At 42.7% G+C, this 13,527-nt stretch overlaps 1 protein-coding gene across 3 annotated transcripts in view; it reads right to left on the reverse strand.

Annotated features, from left to right (window-relative positions):
* The window catches only part of IL1RAPL2 (interleukin 1 receptor accessory protein like 2), a 434,872-nt gene that overhangs the window by 370,431 nt on the left and 50,914 nt on the right, over positions 1 to 13,527 (reverse strand). Inside the window, exons 5-6 of one of the 3 annotated variants that reach the window (XM_027645481.1) lie at positions 13,004 to 13,011; positions 6,329 to 6,451 (exon numbers count right to left, since the gene is read on the reverse strand). The gene's annotated coding sequence lies outside the window, so the exon portion shown is untranslated. Of the gene's footprint in view, positions 1 to 6,328; positions 6,452 to 8,994; positions 9,042 to 13,003; positions 13,012 to 13,527 lie in introns of those variants that run through there. The other 2 variants (XM_027645483.1, XM_027645482.1) reach the window with 2 other exon arrangements.

Here is a 13,527-nt window from a genome sequence, read left to right on the forward strand (position 1 = left end):
GCGGTGCCAGCGCAAACCGGGGCTCCCGAGGGTCGCAGCGAACACGCAACATCCCTCCGGGAGCAGCACCCGCTGCTGTTCCGCCCCTTCCCCGGGCAGCGCCGGGCTGGCCTCGGGCTGCCCGCCCCACTCGCATCGGTTTCAGTTCGATAGAGAGCGGTGCTACTCGCCCCCGGGGTTACAGCATCTGCACTGAACGGGGAGAAGCCGCTTTCACACCCGCTGCACATTTTCGCACCATCATTAGCATCAATTTAACCAGCCTTGCCTTGAGCTGGACCAGGCTAAGTTTCTCTTCCCTAACTCTGCTTCTGACATGGCACATCCATGCTTTCCGCAGCATGGTAGTGTTATTTTTAGTTCCCCTGCGCTGCTTTTTATTCGCTTTTAAATAGCTTAGAATAGCTCCATGCAGAATATAATCTACTTCTGCATTTTGCTCAGATTCACAGGAGGACCCAGTTTTGTCACGCAACTGTAATACAGGCAGAAAAATCACGGGCCACATTCCTGTAAGTGCACTTCAGGCTCACGTAAGCGGCACGACTTCAGGGTGCCAGTGCTGGGACCGACTGGTGCTGTGTCACAGGGCGAGCGATCGTCGCTCCTGCACGTGACCCTTGCGAGGCTGCAAACACTGAGCAACGCAGCGGTGGGAAGCTCATAACCCAAACACCAGCCCGACACAGGAAAACACCTTCCTTGCAAGACCCGCACCAGAGAAGTTAAGCATCCTCTCAGCATCCGGCAGCTGAGAAGAGCCAGATCCTACTCAGTCACACACAGTCCACCCCAGCTATGCATCAGTGTCAGCACCTTTGCAATTATTGATGGTAAGCCAAGAAAACACTCAGCTCTGCTTTCAGGTCTTTATCACGTATGCAGAGCTGACAATTAGAAACATTGTCCTGTTACCTACAGACAAAGCAAGTATGAACTAGATATCATACAGGGACAACAAAAGAAGCAGCATGTTTAGGCATTTCTCTGAGTATAACCATCCTTTAAAGCCTCTCTTAAGGAGGTGCCGGGGATGAACAGTGTACAGCCACATTGTTCTGCAAGGTGAGGCCAAGAACAACCAAATGTGGTGACTTTTCCCAGTCCCAGTCATGAGGGGGACTCAGGCACATTCAAAGTATTCTTATATACAGTAAATGAGCAAAACTATTGTAGAGCAGGAATGTGGGAAAAAAAAAATCAATAAACTTGCCCATTTTTACTGCCTGTATAATTCTTTTAACTAATTAGAGAGAATATGTTGCCAGGAGACCTTGCTTCTTCAGATAACATAGATGTCTTCTGCAATTTATAACTTCTTGCACTTCGGCTACTCTTTCATTTCTCCTGGCATGATTACAGTGTGAAAGTGCTATTTTTAACATTATTTACCAAGTCCTATACTAAAGTCACTTTTTAGCTGAATTAAAAGATTTAAAGCCTAAAATAAAACATCCCATGGACTCTGATATATACAGTTAGGTAAAGCTGTAGTTAATGATACCTCAGAATTATACTTGAAGTTAAAATGAATAGATAATGTGGTATTCATTAGACATTCTTCAGCACTTTATAAGAAGTCAAAAAAAGTTAATTATTAGACTCACTATATGAATTTATACATTATTCATAAAAAAGAGGGAAATATACTGCTGACTGATTTTTTTTTTTTTAAAACCAACTTTGTTTCCCCTTATTCTGATCTCATCTCAGCCCATTGTGGAAAATAATCCATTTCACAGACAAGAGTAGTATGCCATACAGCTGTCAGTCTTTAGGTAGGCTCAGTAGGAATGAAAAGAGGAATGTGGTATTCATGCAGTTGAATACAGAGCAGAAGAGATCAGCCTTCAGAGGAATTGTAGGAACAGCCTGCCAAGCACCAGGCCTTAGGCTAGTTTCTGATGAACCACTAAAGAAGTAATGAGATCTGCTTTGGCCTTTGTTTCTGACCACCTTTTTGCTGTTGTTTTTTAATGTGTGGCAAAGCTGGCCAGGGACCCTAGCTAAGACTTCCCAGATGCACTGTGTGTTGTAGCCACACACACAGGAAACAGAGAATAATGCAGCTGATCCTGATAAAAATAGGAGAGAAAAGTTATTCCCGCTGTCATACCTGTACATACTTGGAAAGGATGTCCAAAGACACTGGTGAGCCCAGGCAACGTCAAGCTGTAAGTCTGTGGAGAGCCAGGAACTGAATGCATCACCTCAAATCCCATTTAGTTCTCCCATCCTTGATTTGCAAAATCTTTCCATTCTTTCTGCTAATCAAATTACTTCATGCCAGAGAATTCACTGAAAAAGATTGTTTTCCACTGTCAGTTAGCTTTGGGAGAGTTCCCAGATACACCTTCTTAATCAATATTAATCAATCTATGTGTAGACTCACCCATATCTGTTATGATTAGATTGTAGCCAAACATCCTTTTCTGACAGCCACCAACGGAGGTTGCTCTCCCAGCTGTTCTTTTCTCATCTCCCAAGGACAGATGTCAAATATGACAGGTTCAGTTTGACTTTAAAAAACAGAAATTAAAGAGCTTTCACATGAGCAACTTGCTTGGCAGAGCTGAGGTACAAAGTAAGCAGTCTCTAGCAAGAATAAGGTAATTGTGGGGGCATAGACTGCCCTAATAAACCCTACCACTAACACAGCTACTTCCAGAAGGGGCCACCATCCATGCTGGGATCAGGAGACACTCAGTCTTTCCATGAACCTCTGCTTCTGAATCTGCATGATTCTCACATCTTTCTTCCCTGAATGGGAAGATGACAGGATGAGAGAATTTACAGCTGCGTGAAGTCACACTTATTGACTTTATGTCTAGTCCTTTGTATACAGCAGCACAGATTCAGGTCTGATCTCTGTGAAATACGGCCACACATGGAAACTGTGTGTGTGTGTGTGAGAGTGTGTGTGTCTGTGTATGTGTGAGTGTGTGTATGTTCCTGCTCCAAAGAGCCCCTGTGATGACCAACATAAGCAAGAGGATATAAGGCTGACAGCTATGTCCACCAGTCCATCTCTGAAAACACCACCAGACCTTCCCAGCAATTAACTTCAGCAGTGATGCAAAGCTGATAGATAACCCCCCTGCAGGCACAAGCACGCAGACTCCCTCAGCCCAGGTGACAGTGACAATGAACATCACCCACTCCCATGCTGCATCCACCATCCCCAGCCACTCCATGTCCTGCTGCCCAGGGCCCCATGCTCTATGCAGGCTACTCTGCCAGCAGCACCCACATCACCGGAGCAGAGAGAGGTGGAAGAGCTGATCCACGAAGATGTGAGATGCTGATGCTGCAACAGCAGAGCACAGAAGGGAGCTCATCGCAGAGAGACTTGGCAGGGCAGCATTTACACGGGACAAAAGCCAAAGCAAAGAGTGCCTGATGTGAGAGGAACGAGTAGGACATCGACGGCCGGATAACACCGGATAAAGGATTAGCTACAGGAAGGAATAAACTGACAAGGAGAGAATCCTGCCTGGCTGGTAGCAGACATGATTCTGATCACCACTTTTTAGGAGACAAACACAGAGCTGCATAGTAACATATTTCCAGTTGAGCTTCGCAAAGAGGGATTTTTAATAGAGTGCCAGTTCCCTTCAGTTGCAGGGCCTCACACAATAATGTCACTGCTGTTGACTGAAGTTGCACACACACAGTATAAAGCAGCAGTAAACGCCAAGATTTCAAACATCATTTTGCATTTGACATTCTCCTGGGTTATTTCAAGTGAAAGATAAATGCACTATCTTCCAAGCAGTAATCTTATTTGATACCGACAACATACACAAGTAGTTAAGTTTGGAATAGGGTAACTTTCTCACTTTTATGCTTGAAAGCTGAAGATAAAATTATTAAGCATTTTGCATGTACAGAGTACAAAAAGAGTGACTGCTCTGCATAGGTACATGAGTTGGAAAATAAGAATTTCCTTCCCCAAAGAATAACATGACAGCTTTACAGCAGAGATAACATCTTCATGCAGTAGTCATTATATTTTTGTAAAAGATACAACTTATTGACTATTCACCTGTTTCTCTTGACTGGCCAACAGCAGAAATGGAAGCACTGTTTGGGATTAATTAAAATTAGACACAAATCCTAATTTTGCCTTAATCCAGCAAATAGTTATGAAGCTTGTCAGAGAAACTGCTCAAATGGAGAGCTCTTTTTCACATGCAGAACAGTTTGTGGAGCAGGAATGTAAAATCCACTAATAGAGAGCAGAAATAAGCTTTCATTTCCCATTGGGAATTTCTTGGACAAGACTAAGACAAATATTGCCTTTGTCTGTTTATTTTACTTTTTGGTGGGAGAACCAATAATCAGCCAAAAAAAGGCAGGTGGATGGAGAGGTGTAAAAATAATCAGCACACACAAACTCTTGTGCTGGTGATTTCTGTCCTCTGGATGAGATGCAGCTATACAATCTATCCAGTAACTCTGAGACCACTGGTGAGCACCACCAGCATCCTAAAATAGAAATCCTAGTAACAGAAAAGTCCTCCATCAGCCCCTTGTTTCTCCTCCCTTCATCCCCTTTCAGTTGCTCTGTATCTACCAGCACAACTGTGGTTGGCAGAGACACCGAGACAAAAGATTAAACGCAAGCTGTGCTTCTCCTAACCTCTTGTGGGATTTAGAGAAGCTAATCAATGTTGGATTCACTTGTATTCCACAGATCATTTTTGTTTGACAGTATCTAATCATAATTGCAGAAATCCCACTGCAATACAGAGTTTGGCAAACTCATCTTGGAGCAGCTCATTTGGTGCAAACTTAGATTATATTTTAACTCCAGTGCTGAGAAATTACTGAGAAGATGACAAGCACAGTTAGTTTTAGATGCCACAAGCTGAGGAAAAAGAGGTAAGTTACCTAAAACAATCTCATCACATTTTGTAACTTTGTCCTCATAAAATGCAAATTTCTGCAAGTGGATGGTTTGAAAAACATAGTTTAAAAAGTAAAAGGAAATAAAAGCTAGAAAACAACAAATATCGATGTTGATTTCTATGGTTTTTCTGTTACAGATTCCTTTTCCCCTCTCCATTTTTTTGCTTCTAGAAAAGAATAAATTAATACAGCACTTTTTTTAAACTTCATTGTGTTTGTAGCAAACAATAGAAATTTTAAATCTGGTTGTAAAAATTGGACTGTTTTGCATTTCTGTCCTGCTCAGATTATCATATTTCATGCCACAGAACAGAGCAAATCATAACTATAAAGGAAAGGGTACAACAAATAGTCTGAAACTCTAGATTGATGGCAAAAAACACAGATTACTTCTCTAGACAGAAGCTACACATATTTGAGGTAGCTTGTACTTAGCTGAATAATGGATTTTCCAGGTCAGCTGACAAAAGAAAAATGTTGTTTCAGTTGAAAACAAAATGGAGTTTCGGGGCAGGGGAGAAATGTGGTAAAAATAGTAATGATCAACTTTAAGTGTTGTCTCATACCCTTGTTCACAGATGGATAAATCGTGTATTAAACCCACATACCTGGATGACATTGTGAACAGGTGTCTCTTTCTTAAGTTGACCGGCACCGTTACTAAAATGTAAAGTTCAAGGTTAAATTCTTGAGTCTGATTCTTTCGCTTTTTGAAAAGATAACTGGGCTTCAACTCAAGCAGAAGCACTGGGCTGGCCTGCCATGCAGAAAAGGAGGATTTTGTTGTTCCCACTTACGCCGGCACAAGGGTCCTCACTGGCTCTGCTGCAGCCGCTGCCGGGGCTGCCAGGGAGTGTGGAGGAGCCAAGGCTGTTAAATGACCCGTGGTGCGGAGCCACAGCGGCACAGCTCCCGGCTGGGGGAGCTCATGCCAAGCTCCAGGTGGGCAGGGCTGGAGGGGGGAGCTGCAGCACATCCCTCCGAGGCCAGAGCCACGGCAAAGAGGCTCATGTGCCAGGACCCTTTCTCAAGCCCTCACTTCACCTCCAGGGCAAACGCAGCCAAGAAGATCCTCTAGCTTTTATGCAATGTTGTATTTGGCAGAGAAGACCTCCCTTTGTTTTCCTGAGGTGTACATACATGAAATGCTTCTGGCAAGAAAAAGGTACTCTGCACTTACACACCTGCACATCCACCCACTCACCTGGCAGGCTGCTCCAGCATGACCTGTTCGAGTGGTCCTCCAATTTATCACATCAGTAATTCAATTCTGATGTCAATGTTTCAAGGTCTCTTTAAGCATCAGTGAGCACATCCCATAAATGAGATGAGATTAAAAAAAAAAAAAAAAAGAGTCTAACATATTGGTAGCAGTCAACAACGCAAAGACATGCTAAAATACTTTTGCCAGCTTTACCTGTTTTAATACCTGGTAATAAACACTTTTCAGGACATTTGTTTTGAGGCTTTGTCATCCTCTGTTGTCCATGCATTCAAAGGCACTGAATTACCCTCTCACTGAATTCCCTTCCCAGTACATCTGCGAAGAGAAACGTTTATGGAAATAAAGGGATATCATTTAATTTCAGACTCAAAGACTAAACAGTGGTGTTAGGGGTTTTTTCACCATGCCTGAACCAGTCCTGCCCTCCAAGCTGTCGGTGAGTTCATTTCCTCAAAAGCCATGAGTGCTATCAAAGCAAAAAAAAATCCAAAACAAGCTAACGGCTTCAAAACCACATTTGATTGCCAATGCTTTTGGCTTGTGATAACATGGTAATATTCTAAAATTGGTTTGAACTTCTGTAAGGAGCTGTATGCTGTATTTCAGACTTGGAGGTTTCTTACTTATGTAAAAATGGAAATATCAAACATGTTAGAGTTATACCCTGTCTTAAAGGAAGCAGGGCAAGCATGCTGAAACTACTTGCTTAATTTATGTTTTGAGTATTAATACTCCTTAATAGAAAATAAGTGGAAGACAAGTGCACAGACATCTCCAGGCAGGCATATACTACTCATGGTCTTCAGCCTCCATCTCCATCAAACCTCCAGTGTCCAGCTTCCACTGAACTGCCTAAGGCCAGGGGCACCTCTTCCAAAATAAAGAAAACACTATTTGGAAATCAATGTAGAGCACCACTTGCAAAAGCAGAGCAGACATATCAGTTGACTTGGCATTTAAGCTCCACAGCTTTGGAGCGGGCACATCAGAGGCAGACTTGGCCCAAGTAGAAGAATCACAGCATTGACCTCAAGCACTTCATAAGATCCAAGGAAACATCTCTTGTGGTGTAAACCCTACAGTCCAAAACCTTCTGAGAGGGAGACACACCCCAAGACTCAAGAAAAGGGCAGGGCAACAGAACTCTTTGCTGAGCTAGGGAACAGCATGAAGAAGAGTCAAACAGCAGTGAAGTGGTGGGGTGATGGAGACATGATAAAAACAACAGAAAGTGGTGCACAGATTGGAGAAAACCTGGTCAGCATCTCTCATGAGATCCCCCATGAGAGGGGGAGTGGAAGTGGATTAGGTGTAAAATTGAGTGAAAATCATGCTTTTGGGGGAGGATTCTGGTCACCAGCATACTTAGAGAGCCCCAAAGAGGTTCTTCATTAAAAGCCCTCAAGTTGCAGGAGCTGCTCAAATGCCCCACCTCATGCAACAAACCCAACAACACTTCTCTGGAGGGGTGAAAACAGACTTGGTCAAACACCGAACTCTGTAAACACCAAGGGAAACACAGAGAGTGCATCTTGGGGGAGATGAGAAGAGTGCTGAGAAAAGGGTCATAAAAGCACCATAATCTGAGTAGACATGCTGTGAGGAAGACTCAGTTTAAAGACTACTTCAAGAATGTATTTAAGAGCACCAGTCTGACTTGAAAGCTACAGATAATTGATTGACAGCTTTCTGAAGTACATTTCAAGTCTAGTAGTCTTCCTAAATTTTTGTGTTGAATCCCTAGACTCAGTGCTTCAGAATGGCAAATGCTTTTCCTATTGAGGGTTCCCTAGGGGTCACTGTCATTTCCCCATTCCCAAGAGAAGGATTCAGACTGTGTCGTGGTCTCTGCAGGGATCAGAGATCACTGAATCATGTCCTCCCTGAAGTAATTAGAACCAGAAAAAAAAATTAGAAATAACACTTTCTACAGTGAAAAGGGAAGAGAATTCTTAAGCAATCCTCAGATTTACAGGAGTGACTTTTCCACTGCTCCTCTGACAGAGTTTGCCATTCCTTCCTCTGCCTTATTATCCCCACAAATCTAGTGCAGCTCAGGCAGCAGAAGTAATCCACGAAGGGTGATGAACGCAATATGTGATGTCCTCAAAAAGTTCTCAAATCAAGGTTTCTTAAAAATAAAAATTATAGAGCAAAAATCAATGTTCAAGGGCAGTCAATCAGACGTCTGAATTATGTCCTGCCTTTAAAATATACAGCAGATAACAGTTTTTAAATGGTCCCTGTAAAAGCTACTCTGTGTGCTGTACCTTGACATTAAGTCCCCACTAAAGTACTTACCTTCAGGATTCTCCCCATTTATAGGTCTTTTATTCTACTTCAAACTAATCAAAGCAGCTGCTCCAGAATGTAAAAAGAAAAAAAAAAAAAGGCAAATGGATGATTTACTGCCAGATTCCCAGTGAGGAAAAGGGCACACACCCATCACTGCAGGCAAGGAACAAGCAAGCAAAGAAAAATGATTTGAAGCAACACAGGGGAGGCAAGAGGGAAAGGGTGTGGGCTGGGCAGAGAGCTAGTACCTGATAGCTCCTTAATGTGTGTACAAGGCCAGTCTGACATGAGGGAGGCTGTCACAGGATTGCAATGGGATTATGACATACATATACAGGCAAAAGAGGCCATTAGCTTCAAAGAACCACTTATTTATCCCTTCCAGTAAAAAGCAGCAGGTCCCAAGCTCACAAAGCATGTAGGCACATGCTGAGCTTTGTCCATTGTGGATCCAGACCAAAGTGTCAGAAGAACCTCAAAAAACAGCACTAAGTTTCTTCTAGTTCCAAAGATTTCCTTAATAGTTGCCTCAGGATTTGGATAAGAGCTTAATTTTTACTGACCCGTTCCTTTACGGAATTTTCCGCGTAGCTGTCATTCTGCACACCCAGAGCTGAGGCTATTCCTTCTTCTCTCTTCTCATTAGTGGGCGTCTGTGGGCAAGCTGAAAACAGTTTGGTTTTGCCTGTTACATGGAGATCTCTTTGATTTTTTCCCAGGAACTTCACTCTGGGTAGGCTCTTCAGTTCTTGCCTGAACCTGACAGCTGATCACCAGCCCATTTTGAACATGTGACCACTGCAGAGCTGGGCCATTTCTGAATAAAATCGACTCTGAGAACCACTTTAGCAAATAGCAATACCTTTAAGTCTTACCTATGCCTTTATAGGTCAGAAGTAACTATTTAGATGAGGGGTTGTGCCTTGGTTATCTATAAAAGTGAAGTTTTGAGCCACTGGGTCAGCAGCAAACAAAATAGTGAAAAAGAAATCTGGCTAGAGAAAACTATCCTGGAGTGCTGCTGCAAGCCTGGCTTAGGCAGGGGTTGAAACTCCTGGAGCACCATTTCACCCTGCCCAGGGACAACACTGCAGCTTCACAGTGTCCTGTGGATGTGCACACCCAGCCTGCAGCAAACACAAAGCACATGAAGGCTCACCCTCACAAAGGCTGCCAAGGGCAGGGGCCTCTCAGGTCACTCCTACAGTCTTTTCCAGGGTGGCTTGTTCACCCTCCGCTCACTGTCCAGCCCAGATTGAGATGGCTACAAACACTGCTGTGCCCCTGCTCTGGAAATGTCTTGTCCAACACTGGCAGCTCAGCCTGGTGAGGAAAAGCAGATTTGGTCCCTTAGCATGTCACCTCATGTTTTGCAGTAGGAAATTTAGATTGCACATATCTAATTAATGGAAAACAGAGATAAACAAGCAGATTGTTTACTTCAATTATATGCACAGTGCCTGCAGGGTTACCATTTAAAAACACAAAGAAAGATAACAGTCAAAATGGGTAAAAAGATGCAGACAGGAGTAGACAATCTGCAGCTTACCTTGATGACGACTAACACCTCTCCACCAACTGTGAAATGAGGGAGGTTTTTCTTGGCAAATAAGTATAACACAAAATTTTTCAGCCATCTGTAAATAACATTCACCTGGTGCAGCTTTAGATAATTAAATGACTTCCTTATGAGTACTGCACAGACCCATCTGCATAGAGAGGGAATAGCTCGTTTAGAATAAAGACAGAGAAGGAAGAAAAGCAGAAGCTCTCCATTAATTTATTTAAATTTCTCCCAGAGGCAATTTTTCCAGAATCACCCAAATTTCATGAAGTCAAGCATATGCTTTCCTTGCAGCTTAACTTACTGAAAGAAGCATTACCTGGACAAACAATCCTCTCTCTAAGCAGCTTAACAAGTTTGTGTAAATGTTTGAGCTGCTTTAAAGAAGCAAGAAAGTCATTTCATATCCTATTCAGAAAGGTAAACAATTTTCTTGTTATTTTGAGTCCTGCCACTATTTGCACTACCAGATGGATTAGGTGAATACCCTGTGGGATGGCTTTTTTGGGTGACATGACTCATGTGTAGCAAAAGGTTCAAAACTGGGAGTGAAAAGTGGTTTTCGATTCAGTCTTTTTAATAATTAGGTGCAAACCCAAGTCCTTTGAATGACTTAATTTACATTTAGTAAGAATGTTAGTGAGACTGATGATCAAAATCTATTGTTCAGCTGCATTTGAAAATTAAAACGGCCAACAATGCCAGCACACTGAACTCCCCTCCTGCTCCCCTGTGTAGGCCAGCTGATTGCAAAACAAACACCTGAGTTATTTCTGTTGCCTTCTGTATTCAGTAGATGCCCATGTTTGGTGCTGAGCAGGATTGGTTGAGATATTTGGCATTTTACCTTCCTCCTCTTCATCTGGTTCTTTCATTTTCCTAAGCACATGTGGGAGTACATGCCTCTTACAAAAGAAAATAAAAAGCTACAAAAAGATAAAATAACTTGCAGTTCAAAGGTCTCAATGGGCCTGAAGGCATCTCATTGACCAACATTTAGCTCTATAATAGCTTTAGAAGTACAGACTCCACCAGTATTGCAGTTAGAGCTCTTCACTCAAAATTAACTGGAAGACCAGGTTCTTTATTGGTTTAGATGTGGATTTCAGTGACTGCATCAGAAACCTCCAGCAACAGAAAGGATTCTGTTTAATTGCATCCATCCAAAACCTGTCTGAGAAAACAAACTAGCCCAGACATTCCTGTGAAGCTGTGCAGTGATCAATGATCATCATCACCTCAGGTTTAATTGTATTAATGGGATGAAGTTAAATAAACTGCTAGTTTACAGTGAGGATCTCTGGATCATTATTTGCATCTTCTCAGGCACAGAGACACTGTGTGATTGGAAATAATTCAGTACCAAACACTCCAGGGAAAAATTCTCCAGATGTGGTAATGGCTCTGACAACCAGCATGGAGGTTTCTGACCTGCAGAAGAAGTTTGAAGAATAAGGTTTAGGTAAGCACGATCTCCTCTGATAAAAAGAGTAAAATGCTTGTTATATCAGAACAAAACAGGAAGCTTGCTTTCTCAAGCTAGCTGATTCAAAGGAAAAGTTAAAAAACAATTGTGAATTCAGTATTTTTGAGCCTGCACATCATTTCAGAACACATGGTTCAAGAAGCCTTATCTGCCTTTACCCTGCTTAGGCCCTATTTTTCTTGGTATAGTCTTCATGTTTTATAAGATTTTTTAAGGAAGTTGTCTGCTCCTGAAACACAGCCACCTCTGAAGTCTAGCTAAAACATGAAGTTAAATTGCTTTTAAATTAACTGAATAGATCTAATAAGTGTGCCATGTAAAATCCTCACCAGTTTTGTATTTAAGTGTATCTCATAACAACACAGCATCTTGTGGAATTGAGATTTACAGGTTAAGTTTTGCACTGCAAAAAAATAACTCATTTATCTATTTCAAGCTTGTCACGTTCGAGTTTCATTGGGCATCTCTTTCATACACTGTAAACACTCAGTGAGGAATAACCTTGCTGACCCTCCCTGTGCCATTCATTATTATGCATCCTCCCGTCACACTCTTGTTTATTAGTCTGCCCTGAGAATTAAGTAGATTTTATCTTGCCTAATATTGTCTCAAATCAAAGCCCCCTTATGCCTGTAATTATTTCAGCTGCCCTTTCCTGCCCCCTTTCACTTTCAGTTCTAGCCTTATTTGAAAGAAGATGATTTTGCATCTGTTTCTCCAGCTGTAAATGATCAGTAATAAGAAGGCTGGAAACAGGAATACAGTAAGTAGGGAGGCTGCCATGTTATTAATATTTATTTCATGTTGGTTTCTAGAGGCATCAGCTGAGCCAGAGTTGTATTTTGATAAGCTACATAGCCATGTAGTACGACAGTCCTTGCCCAAAGGATTGCATGATGAGGGATTCAGAGATCTTAGAGAGGGAGAATTCATACTGCAAGTTTACTTGTCTAATGCAAACTCATTGCCTTTTGACTTCCCAGCAGAGGCAGCCTGTGCTCAGTCAGAGCATGGTGCATGTTTGATAATGAGAGCACTTACATTTTATCCTCTACAAAGGGAGCTGATCCCTGCTGTCACAGATTCCTGTGCAACATTTACCATAAAGCTACAAACAAACCCTTCACAGCATCTGCAACGTGGTCAGAAAATAGGTCATCATATACCAGAGCACTACACTGCTGGCAGTAGGGAGGCATAGAAAAGCTCAGTACTCCGGGGAGCAACCTGCCTGCTGGGCAGTCATGGAGAGGACAAGCACAGACCCCACACTCACATGTAGCCATCACTTCAAAGCATGAAGCATTTCACTGACCAAAATCACTGCAATCCAGTCCCTGGGGAGAATGTTAGGTATTAAATGGCCTATTCCCAGAAAATTAAAGTGCTTATATTGGTGATGGCATCAAGGAGAGAACATTTCAGACGCATCAAGCAAACAAATAAAAGATCTAAATCTCACTTATAACATAGAAATCAAAGCACCTAAGTGACTTGGACACAACAACCTGATCCTCACAACCTCTGCTGCTTTCTGCGGCCACCAGCCATGTACCAGCGCCAGGACAAGCCATTCCAGTGCCTGAGTTCATCCCTCTCCTCCCACCTGGCAGACAGTTCCTGCTCTGCATCCTCCCAGCCACTACCTCCTAAACAAGCCCCTTTGGCCTGTGCCATGGGGCTGCCTCCTGCTCACCTCCCTGCTCCAAGCTGGAGAGTCTGCAAGAGCCCCTGGAAGTTTGCCTGCACTTCTCTGCTGGGGACAGTTTGCTGTGAAATGGCCCTGTTATCACAGGAAAAGGCAGGATGTTTGCTATATAGGCATAAAGATGTCTCTGCAACAGCTCTGCTCACTGTGTACGTGACCTTTTTAGCAAGGAGAACAGGACAAGGTCAAAAGAAGCACTTCAAAGTAGACAAACAGCTTCACTATGAACGAGCACCAGTCCCACGAGCACTCTCGCCCTTAGAGTACACTTAGGGAAACATAAAAGCATCCAGAGTAAAAGAGCAGAAACAGTGATGGAGGAGCTCCTTGAGGCATTA

Source organism: Corapipo altera, unplaced genomic scaffold (assembly GCF_003945725.1).
Source record: "Corapipo altera isolate COAL_440 unplaced genomic scaffold, ASM394572v1 65, whole genome shotgun sequence".
Lineage (NCBI taxonomy): Eukaryota > Metazoa > Chordata > Aves > Passeriformes > Pipridae > Corapipo > Corapipo altera.